Source organism: Rutidosis leptorrhynchoides, chromosome 3 (assembly GCF_046630445.1).
Source record: "Rutidosis leptorrhynchoides isolate AG116_Rl617_1_P2 chromosome 3, CSIRO_AGI_Rlap_v1, whole genome shotgun sequence".
Classification (NCBI taxonomy): domain Eukaryota; kingdom Viridiplantae; phylum Streptophyta; class Magnoliopsida; order Asterales; family Asteraceae; genus Rutidosis; species Rutidosis leptorrhynchoides.
Genome location: NC_092335.1, coordinates 439,714,296 through 439,726,541, shown reverse-complemented (window position 1 = coordinate 439,726,541; position 12,246 = coordinate 439,714,296). Strand labels below are relative to the sequence as shown.

The following is a 12,246-nucleotide window of genomic DNA, read 5'->3' as shown; positions in this document are numbered from 1 at the left end:
AAAGTCAACAACAGCAACAAAGTCAGCCACGGCAACAAACTCAACTGCAACATCAATCACCGCCAATTGTTCAACAATTGTCTCAAGAGACTGTGTCTACTCCAACTCCGGAGGCACCACATACAGGAGCAGAAGGAGGAGTTAGTTCATCTGCGCTTCTGAATCTGAATGATTTGTATGTTCAAGCTATGGCTGATAATCTGAGAATGAAGAAGGATATGGATGCGAAAGTGGAGGAGTTGAGAGAAGAGAATCGTGTGAAAACTGAGGATGTTACTAGGTTGAGAACTCAGGTTGATTTGTTACAGAAGAAAGTTGGTGATCAATCATTGTTGTTAACTGCTGCAAAGAAAGAAGCTTCTGAAGCTAGAAAGGTGGCAGAGTCGGCTTTGGCTAGGATTACTTCTTGGGAAGAGAAGTTTGATCTGGTTGAATTGCCAGAAGGAGAAACTGATGTTCAAATGGTGGTGGCTCCTGGTACTTCAAAAGAAACAGCACTAGGAGGGGGAGATCCCTCACAACTTCACCAGAGCTGAGCTGGATGAGCTGGTGCGTCTAGAGCAAGAAGAAGCTAAAGCTGCTGACGCACAGTCCGATGATCCTCCATCAGAGGATGATTCTTTTGGCCCTGAGATTTCTAAGGATATCGATGATGGGGAAGTTGATGGTTTAATGGAAGATGTTACTTTTGAAGAATATCCTACGTATATGAATGATAGGAATGAAGATCTTCCTGGTTTTGAGGAGTTATTTAGAACAGATGACGAAGTTTTGAATCGAAGGTGTAAAGAGAAAGAGAGAACTGAGGTTTTGCCTGAAGGGTTCTTGCCAGTCAAGTATAATGATGAGGTTGCTGCGAAGTTAGAAACTGACTGGCGTGATATCTTGAGGATTCGAAAGTATTGTGAAAAACCGAAGCTTGAGCCAAAGTATTTGAAGATGATAAATTTGAGGAAAGGTGCGAAAGGAAGGATCTTGGCCTGGGCATACATTGAAGAATTCAACATGTTTGCAATTAAACGCGAGTTTGGAGTTGACTACATCAAACATGGTCATGAGTTCAAGTCACTGCCGTATTTTGAGCTTATGCAGATTGCCAGGTTAAAGATGTTGTATTGTGGAATGAACGATCGCTCATCATTGTTGGTTAAGAAAATTCAAATCGCGTACAATTCGAATAACTGGAAGGATTTTAGACCACAGTATCCGAGGATTAAGTACATGGTTGATCCTGTTAGTGGAGTATCTCGACAAATTTTAAAGTATAAGCCGGCAAAGACTATGAAGAAGGTTCCGTTAAGAAAATTGCCGCAGAATTGGAGTCAGAGATTTCGTTGGTGGTTTTATGATGATCGTTCTGAGGAAGCTGTGATTGTTTTAGATAAGCTGAAGGAAGATGATATCGATTGTATTCGTGTGTTGGATCCGATCTGGTTAAGGAACTGTACCGAAGCTGATATTTTTACTTTGTACTATAACCGTATGCTTTATCGTCGTGAAAACAGGGTACAGGCTGAACAGTATGTTAAAGTGGCTAAGCTGTGCTACTTGAACAACATGGTGATCGATCCGTATGATGACTGAAGACTTATGGAATAGAACTAGGTCTTAGGGGGAGTTTGTTGGTACATAAATCCCGAGTTCTATTACGTTTATTGTTCTATTTGTTATGTACTTGATATTTCAGTCATATATGTACGTGGACATTTATACTTTGTGTTTATGATGCTTAGTATAATGTCGTGAATAGGTCAAGCAGTCGGTTGGCTGCTCAAGACCATCGACCGATGGTAGGGACCATCGGTCGAGGGACTGTCACCATCTGCCGAAGGTCCCCGACCACCGGCCGATGGTCACTGTATTTAGTATAAATACGGGTTTCGTGGTTTTGTGTTAGGTTACACACCATAAACCCTTAGGCCGTCGAATTACTTGCTGCTAATCGTCCCAAAACCCTTACCAACCGAATACACAGTCTTAGGCATCGATTCAATCAATTATTCATTGGTTAATTCGATCCCGTTAGTCTAATACGTATTCGACTCATTCTAATTAGTATTAATCTAGATACAACGTATGATCTAAGGTCCGAATTACATCTTCAATGAATATTCAAATTCGACGTTTGAAACTGACAAATGCTATGTAATGGACTGTGGTGCAGAGATTTTTGTTTGGGTGGGTCGAACAACACAGGTGGATGATAGAGAAATTGCCAATGGCTCAATGGGCAGAAAAAATTGCATACATCAATGGCTCAATGCAGCTTGACTATTTAAGGGTTATTTATGAGGACAAAAGTATCAATAAAATTCTTTAGCTATAAGATACTTGATGAATGCGTTCTCAGAACCTGAATTTGCGTCGCAGGGACCTTTCGTACAATTTCTTTAATGGATCCATTCTTGGGAGTCTAGGAGGTTTGACATCAGTTCGAATATTGTAAGTTACTCAATTCACATTCACATATATATAATATTACAAACAGAATAAATGTATTATTAATCAAATTAAAATAAGTTACGAGATTAATTCCAATAATAATGTAATTAGTTACATACTTAATACACAACAATATTACACTTAAAATATTCATCAGTTGTGTTTTAGGGTTACGTAATAATTATCAACAATAAATCCGAGTAAAGTAATCATTCTATGATGTATTGGTATTAATATGTGTATTGTCTTCTAATTAATATTTTGTGTTGATTCTTTGATATATGGTTCGATTATGGTACGTTCTGTTAATGAGCCGACGGATCATACGGCGGTGACTAATGATGATAATAAGAAGGGCTTGCGAGGTATCATTAAATATATCTTATATATGTATTAAGTGTAATTTCAGGTGGTGAAATGCCACAACAATACTTTCATTATATCATTTTCTAATCTAGGCTAATGTGATTAGTTTGATGTATATTTATACAGGGAAATTAACACATGTGGTTACTTTATTTATGTGTCGAAACCGGTCAGTTGGGACCCAGACAGTAGCACGACTTCGAGCTCGTGAAGGTAGATATTTCTTTAATCCCGATTTAGTCTATAAATTTTTAAATTTTAGTAACGTATCAAAAGTTACAATGAGTAAATGGAACGGTAAGTATTCAAATCCATTGTTTCACATTGTCAATGCGATCTATAAAAAAACATTTCTTAGTGTGTTCCATTTTTGTTTATATGAAAAATTTGATAAGACTTTTTTCTGGCTCACATTAGTCATCACTCCCACCTATTCATATGATACTTATTATGTTTTTAATGCATATTCACTTAATACATTTTTTAATCATAATTGGTACAAGATCATTTTTAAATGTGTTTTGGCCTGGGCATATACTTATATTTAGCAGATATAGTGGATACATGAATGATCATGATGATCTGTTTAAGGAGAGAATGCTCAGAGGTATATATTACACCTTCATGTACAATCATTTATTTTCTTTCCTTTTTTGTTTCAAAACTCTAATATTGCTACTTGAAATATCAATCGAGAAGGTTAAAGTATAAAGATCTCAATGCAGCAATGCTTTGGTTTTTCATATTATTCAAAGAGTTCATTTAAATGTTTGACTAATTCATATACTACTACAACAAAATACAAATCAACCTAAATGTACAAGACCTGAGGAAGTTTGACCATGACTGTTACCTCTTTTTCTATTTTTACTCTTTACCATAGAAAAAGAGCATAGATCTAATTTTTGACTTGTATATTAGAGTTTGCTGAAATCAAATCATCATTGTGGAAATCAAATCAAAAAGAGGGTCATGGCGCCCCTACGTTAGTAGTCTGGAGAATGTGGGATTGATGCAACAATGATGAAAACTCGTGTGATTATGTTAGAGTAGAACCGATGCATCCGATGATAATTGAATAAGCAAAAGTAGAAAAAATCTTCTTCAAAGGTGGTGTTAATGCTTCTGGTGGCAAATTACTACTTAAATGTTCACTTATTTCTATATCTATAAACACTAAAAAGATTATGTTTATTGTACGTGCAAGTCACTTCACTTATTAAGCAACATTTGTGCTTGTGTGGCATCCAAATAAGTACTTGATGTGGTAGCAACAATTTCTTGATATTGAGATTACATTTTAAAATTTAAATATAAATTTTTGTTTGTAACTTAATCATACGACTGGACTTTGCAAATTATGATACGTGGCTTGCATCCGAACACATATATGTACAATTATATTGGAGTAAAAATTTATATTTATAAGTGCATTAAAAACAGATTTTCTCTAATAACATTTCCTTTATTCCAGTTTATCCAATGCTATATTTTAAACAATTTTTTTTATTTTTATTTTAATTTTTGCACATTTGAATGTTTGATTGTTTATTTGTTTTATAATGCTTACAAAATCCTCATCTCATTATTTATTTAGGTTTTTGATTTTCATGTTTATCGAACTGATGTTTAAATTAATTGGTTTGTTCATCTTAATCAATAGGTTTGCGGGATATGGTTGATATCTGCAGATCCAAATAAACTTGTGTTAGTATTAAATCCACTACAAGAAATTCGTTCTTTTGCCACGAATCCATTTGTGGCGACATAGATTTCGCCGCAAACAACCTGCTAAACGACAAAAAATTCCTCACTTCTTGACTTCTTGAGTCAAAGTTAACTTTTGTGGCGACATGTCCCCAAAAATGTCGTCGCAAACTTAATTTTCCATTTACTTTTCTTTTTTCTCAATAATAAACTGGTCAAAGTTTGAAAATATTGAATTGTGACGGCATGTCGCCACTAAAAGTCGTCGCAAATTTTTTTATATTTATATTCCAATTAATTTTTTCTCTCTCCGAATTGTAAAAATTAACAAGTGGAGGGAAAGTTTCCCGCCATCCCTATTGTGGCGACCAGTCGCCACTATTGTCGCCGCAATAAAAAAAAATTCGATTTACTTTCCAATTAAATTTTTCCCATCAAACTGAAAAAGTTTACCTTGTAGCGGGAAAGTTTCGCGCTAGTTCAATTGGGGCGACATGTCGCCCTAAATGTCGCCGCAATTGGTTCATATTGATTTAAGATAACAAAATGTGGCGCTGGAATGTGGTAGTGTATGACGGTGGAATGAGGTGATGATCTGAGACGGTGGAATGAGGTGATGATCTGCGATGGTGGAATGAGGTGGTTATGTATGACGATGGAATGTGGTGGTTATGAATGACAATATAATGCAGTGGTGATCTAAAAAATGGTGGATTGCGGTGGTGATGTATGACTGTGGAATTAGAGGGCGAAATGTGGTGGTTATGTAAGAAGGTGGGATTTGGTTGTAATGTATGACGTTGGAGTGAGGTGGTGATGTATGATTGTGAACGGAGGAAGTGTTGTAAGACGGTGATGTAATACGGTAGAATGTGGCGGTGATGTAAGATAATTGAAAGAGGCGGTGATGTATGACGGTGGAATTTGGCGGTGATGTATGACATTGGAATTTGGCGGTGATGTAAGATGGCGGAATGAGACGGTGATGTAAGATGGCAGAGTGTGGTGGTGATGTAAGATGATGAAATGTGATTATTATGTAAGAAGGCGGAGTTTGGCGGTGATGTATGACTGTGGAATGTGGTGGTGATATATGATAACGACCAATAGAACGATAAGAAGGACGAAGACAATATATATATATATATATATATATATATATATATATATATATATATATATATATATATATATATATATATATATATATATATATATATATAGTTGAGGTGTGGAGACATTTAAACATGCCGGAAAAAGTGTCACTAAAAACTGTTTAAACACTGAATATAACCACGTTAAATTCTCGTGTTTTTATCATTCTTGCTAGCTTTACGATTTTTCACTATATTTTCGTTCATTGGAAGTGAGTTGATAACTTGGGGTTATCTAGCCTTGTTTGGGCTCACATAGTCGGGTTTTTAACACACACACACACATGTATATAGTAGAGGGATCAAATGAGAACTTTTAACAATGAGAACTCTGAGAACTAAGGTAGTCGAGCAAAAAATAGGACGCGACCGAACAAAAATTCTTGCAGTCGAACAATTTTTATTTTTGATCTTTTTGCTTGGTTCTACATTTTATGTAGAACAGGATGTAGAACAGCATGTAGAACATGCACATGTTCTACATCAATTTTCATCAAATTAAGTTAGGGTTTAGATTTAGGGGTTTTAGGGTTTAGATATTAGGGTATAAGGTTTAGATTTTAGGGTTTATATTTAGGGTTTAGAATGAGTTTTTTACACGAACGGTTTAGAGTTAGGGTTTAGGGTTTAGGGTTTAGGGTTTAGGGTTGAGGGTTTACGGAGTAAACCCGAAACCCTAAACTCTAAATCGGGCTAAATAAAAAAAGTTGATTTTGATGTAGAACGAGTTTTTAAATGAACGTTTTAGAGTTTAGGGGTTAAGGTTTAGGGTTGAGGGTTTACGGACCGTAAACCCTAAACCCTAAATCGGGCTAAATTCTAAAAAAAAACTCAAAAAAACCTCAAAAAAACGTTAACATGCATCAGGTGCATTTTAAGCTCCTGTTGAATTTTTTTTTTTTTATGAATCTACACAATGTCAGTAGATTACGAATTTTTTTTATATTAAATTGGAGCTCTAATGTAAAAGATATAAAAATCTCATTTTACTTATCCCCTTATTCCAAAAATGACACTTATCCCTTGATCTCACATATATATATATATATATATATATATATATATATATATATATATATATATATATATATATATATATATATATATATATATATATATAAAAGAAAGACTTAAGAAAACTTTTCATCAATTTTCCTTGAAAATTTTCATTTGCCGCTAGAGGGAAAATAAATGAAAATTTTGAGCAGACCCCAAACCCTTTTTTCTTTCATTTTTGTAACCCCAATTCTTCTTCTCTCAAAACCCTTTTTTCTTTCATTTCTTTAACCCCAATTCTTCTTCTTCTCGGGTTACAACTTAAAACGCGAATCTAACCAAGATTTCACCTCACAATCTTGTATAAGGTAAACATCTAACCTTCAATTTCTCAAAATTTCAGATTTCTAAAGATTATTGCTAAAAAATTCGGATTTGAGCAAAATCATATGAAATTTTAGATTTTTCGTTTTCAATTGTACGATTTTAGCAAAACCGTGATATTATATATGTTATATTTTCATTTATTTGCAAGTTTGTTGATTTCTGAACTTAGAAATTATTATATTTGGTAATTTTGGATTATTGAGCACTTAGAATGAAAAAGGCTAAATGAATGAAAAAGGGTACAACTGAAACTACTAACTAGCCTACTGCATTTATGTTGCTATGTTGAACTTAATTTATATTATATCATGTATGTTTTGGATATGCAGTATATGTTTTGTTAGTTGTAAATTTATAAATCCATATATGCAGTAATATGTTCAAGATTTGTTTTTTTTTTTTTTTTATTTCGTCGTCGTTCGATTTTATGGTTGTGACGTTGCTGCCGACGGGTGTGACTGTATCGATGGTAGTAACGTTTGATTTCGGTAACATGTTTTTTCAAGATTTACAACGCAACAATGATAAAAAAAATTTCAGTTCTATGTTTTGAAACCTTAACTTCAAAAGGTATTTGTATTTGATTCCTAAATGATCATATTTCAATTGTTTATGCAACATCTTTAATATGTGTTGATTCTTATTTGAAGTTTACTACAAGTATATTTTATGCATATCAAGCGTTTGCTAATATGTTTCAGTAAAAAAAAGTGGCTACTAATACTCTTTATAACGATTTTTAAGACTCGAAAAGAGATGAAGGGAGATATCTACCGTAACCATTACCTTCTAGATTAGTTTCAGTATCTCTATTCGGAGTTTGCAATTGGTAAGTGTGTCTTTCGATTTCAATTTTTGTTAAAATGTTTTACATTTTTTCATGGCCTTAGAGTAGTTGGTGAGTTTGCAATTGGTAATATGATTTGCATCCGGATTTTGCAATTGGTGATAACACTTGCGGGTTTCGTCAATATGTTTTACGTTCTGAACTAATACGAGTTTGCAGTTAGTGACTTTTGGCTTCAATCGCAATTTTGTAAATTTTTTCCTATAGTCGTTTCTGTTTGTTTCTTTGGTCAAAAGTATCGTCTTTGAAGCAATCTCTCTACCCTGGAGTAGAGAGGGGGATGACTTTCTCTTTCGGTGGGTGGGATTTTCTCCCAACCCATGGTTAGAGAGACGACTCCTCTTTTATTCCAGGTTAGAGGAAGGATTGTCTACATCTCACCTCCCCCATACCCTGCTTGCGCGGGATTGGGTATTGTTGTTGTTGTTGTTGTTGTTGTTGTTGTTGTTGTTGTTGTATCGTCTTTGAACTTTATTCTACTTTACAATAACATTACAATTGCTTACTGCATCCTAAACGGTTTATTTGATCAAACTTGCAACAACCAGGTACCGAATCTTTCAGATTGTCATTTTGCATCTACGCTACATATTCTTGGTAAAAGATAGATGGTAACACTAACTAAGAAATATGCAGTTATCCACTTGCAGTTCTGGGACACAGCGACACTTTACTTTTTCACATTCGTTATCGGTTACCCCTTTCACCAGAGGTAATGTTTATGACACTATAAGTAAGTTTTTGCATCTATGATTTTCTTAGTTTTTGTGTTTGTAACAGTTAGGATTAGGTTTTCGCTGTCAAAATTAGTGTAGTCTATTGATTTCGTTAAGCAATTGTGTTTGTGATAGATCAATTATTTAATGGCTATACAGATATTTATATTTGTATGTTAATGTTTCATATTACAGAACCCATGTCTCACTACACTTTTAATTTGCCCAGATTGACGATATGTACCACATTTTTTCAAATATTTACTTTCTTCTCAGGATTTGCTAAATGCGCACCCGCAATGAAAGCTGTCGAGGAATCAGGCAACAGTTACACGCGGTCAATCTGTCAGTGTAAATACCAATATCATGTCTGCTTATCTTCTAACGGTGCGAAACCGAAAATCCCCGCCGCAACGCGCTGGCCGGACCGGATCTCGTATATATGTGTGTGTATATATATATATGTGTATATATATATATGTGTATATATATATATATATATATGTATATATATATATATGTATGTGTGTATATATATATATATATATATATATATATATATATATATATATATATATATATATATATATATATATATATATATATATCACAAATTATATATATATATATAATATCAATTATTCTTTTGTTGTAATTATGCAGCTTTCAATGCAACGCCTTCAGAAAGAGAAGCCCCAACTGAGTGAGATAGAGATTATGATGGAGGCTTTGGGCGCAAGATGTGGTTGGAGGAGAGGTATTGGTATGACAATACCCTCATCGTCTACATCCACGACATCCTCAACCCAAACAAGCAAACGATATTATACTTTGGACGAGGTTGAGGCTTTACGGGCCGCGGATGAGAAGAAGATAATGATGAGAATGGAAAAAAAAATTCCGAAAGGAGATGAAGGAACAAATTAAGCACTACCATGAGAATTACACCTCAAAACTCTATGATGCGGTAGTTAAAGGAAAAGAGCCCTACTTGTATGTTGATTCCGAGGATAATGAGGACGATTGTGGTGATAATGATGAAGACGACGGATGTGGTGATAGTGATGAAGACGATGGATGTGGTGATAGTGGCGATGGTGCATAGGGATCTTTGGCGCGTGACTTTGGTGTTTAGACTTTAGTTAGTAATTCGGATGTTGAAGAATTTGATATTTTGAACAATTTGGTTTGTAACTCGTATGTTAAATGATTGTAATTTGTGTTATTAGAAATCGTTTAGTTTGTACTAGATTTGTTTGTTGATTGGCATGTTATAAAACGAGCAATAACAGGTTTTGTATGCTGGAAGAAAACCCGGCATTTTCGCGTGGGAAGCAGGAAAAGCAGCTGCCTCCTGTGCAAATTTTCGCATTTTGTGGCGACATGTCGCCACAAGTCGCCGCTAATAATAGATGACGTCATAATAGATTTTAATTTTCTTTTTATTTGAAAAATAAATGTCGCCGCAATTTGTCGCCAAAAAATATATTTTAGAATTTCTTTTTCCTTTTCTTTTACCGTGTGTGGGCCCCACATGTGTCGCCACAAAAGACGCCGCATAATATCAAAGGTGACGCATCTATTGCGGCGACCGTTTTGTGACGTATTTGTCGCCGCAAATCAGTCTATTGTGGCGAAATGTGTGCCTAATGCGGCGACATAGTGTCGCCGTATTAGACCAGAATTGTGGTAGTGATCTAGGTTAACAATCTTTATCTCATTCTGTTTCTAATTGTGTTTCTGTTGATGTGTTGTGTATGTTTATATACTTTAAGCTTCTCTCGACTTGCAGCTTTCTCTCTCTACACCTCTTGACCTAACTAAATTGAGAGACTTTGTGATGTTTTGTGGTGATGAATGGTCTTACTGTCTCTGATATTGTAATCGTCGATGTTATCGATTGCTGATGATTAAAGTTTAGGGTTTTATTTTTTTCACGGTTAATTTCCTTTGTATATCAGCGTCCCCGTCGACTCTCTTCATCGACATGCTTGAACGATTCTTTGAGCCACTCATGTATGTTTGTTTGTTGCCGCCTATTTTCACAAGGTATGTTTCACCAACAACTATTTTCTTGTCGCTTTCTATAGACGAATTAAAGATTTTGGTTATAAATTAGGGTTCGTCGTCATTGACATCGTGTGCATGATTTCCCATTTTGAAGTAATAGTTGTTACGAGTTATTATTAAAAATTAGGGTTTCAAATTGTAACCATTGCAGCTAAATGTGGAAAACTGTTTTTCTAAATTTTGGACACGTTTGTGGTTAGTTATGTCTATTGACACTTTATTTTTTGTTCCATTTTTTCAGCTTGTGAAGCCTTTGATGGTGAACATTGTGCTCTAAGTCACCTCTTGGCAAGGCAACAATTAGTTGCATTCGTGGTGGCTGATTACATGTTTGTGATGTGAATGTATTTAGCTGACGCAATGGTATCAATCGGACTTGATGCTGTAGGTTATCAATACATCTTAACATGGGTAAGGGTAACATTAACTGCCTTTACATTTGATGTCTATCGATTTAGTATATATATGTAAAGAGAAAAGTGTTTGATTCATTCTATTATTCGGTTTTTTCATTCAGTTTGATTTAGGTTTTAGGAACACGATGCGTGCTTGATTAGGGACAAAAAAAAGATTATGAAACCGAGACAACTTGGACTTCACCCAATTACAGAGGGTAAGCGGAAACAAATGATTTGCAGGTAACAAAGCCATCAATTTCACTATTAGTTTGAATCGATTATCAATGGTTTAATTGTATGGTTATGAAAGGTTCAACTGTTAGTTTTTAGTTATTACATGTTAATGTTTAAGGTTTAGGAATTGCTATTTAGGGTTTACGGTTTATGTTTTACAGTTTAGGATTTAGGGTTTAGGGTTAAGATTTTAGAATTCCTGCTTTAGTTTAAGGGTTTAGGGTTTAAGGCTTAGGGTTTAGTGTATAGGATTTACGGTTTAGTGTTTAGTGTTTAGGATTTAGGGTTTAGTGTTTCGAGTTTAGAGTTTAGGCTTTAGAGTGCAGGGTTTACTTTTTAGAATTTATGGTATAGAGTTAGGGGTTTATGGTTTTATGGTTTATGGTTTAGAGTTTAGTGTTTAGGGTTTAGATATAGGGTTTAAGGTTTAGGTTTTAGTGTATAGGGTTTAGTGTATATGGTTTAGGTTTTAGTGTTTAGGGTTTGAATTTTAGAATTTATGGTTTAAGGTTTGGGGTATAGAGTTTAAGGTTTAGGGTTTGGTGTGTAAGGTTAAGAGTTGGTGGTTTAGGGTTAATTTAGGATTTGGGTTTAGATATAGGGTATAAGGTTTAGAGTTTAGTGTATCCGGTTTGGGGTAGTGTTTAGGGTTTATGGATTAGACTTTAAGGTTTAAGATTTAGATTTTAGAATTTATGGTTTAAGGTTTAGAATATAGGGTTTAGGGCTTAGGGTTTTGTTTTTACAATATATGGTTTAACGTATAGATATAGAGTTTAGGGTTTAGTGTATAGGATTTAGGGTTTAGGTTTATGGTTTACGGTTTAGTATATAAGGTTTAGGGTTTACGGTTTAGTATTTAGGGTTTAGGGTTAAGGGTTTAGGGTTTAGAGTTTAGGATTTAGAGTTTAGGGTTTAGTTTTTAGAAT

The 12,246-nt window shown here is 34.6% G+C and overlaps 1 long non-coding RNA gene across 1 annotated transcript; it reads left to right on the top strand.

The window, feature by feature from the left end:
* Positions 1 to 6,984: 6,984 nt before the first annotated feature.
* Positions 6,985 to 8,605, top strand: LOC139897916 (uncharacterized). Its single transcript, XR_011776825.1, has 3 exons — positions 6,985 to 7,033; positions 7,754 to 7,881; positions 8,448 to 8,605. It is a non-coding gene; the product is annotated as an uncharacterized lncRNA (long non-coding RNA).
* The last annotated feature ends 3,641 nt before the right edge of the window (positions 8,606 to 12,246 follow it).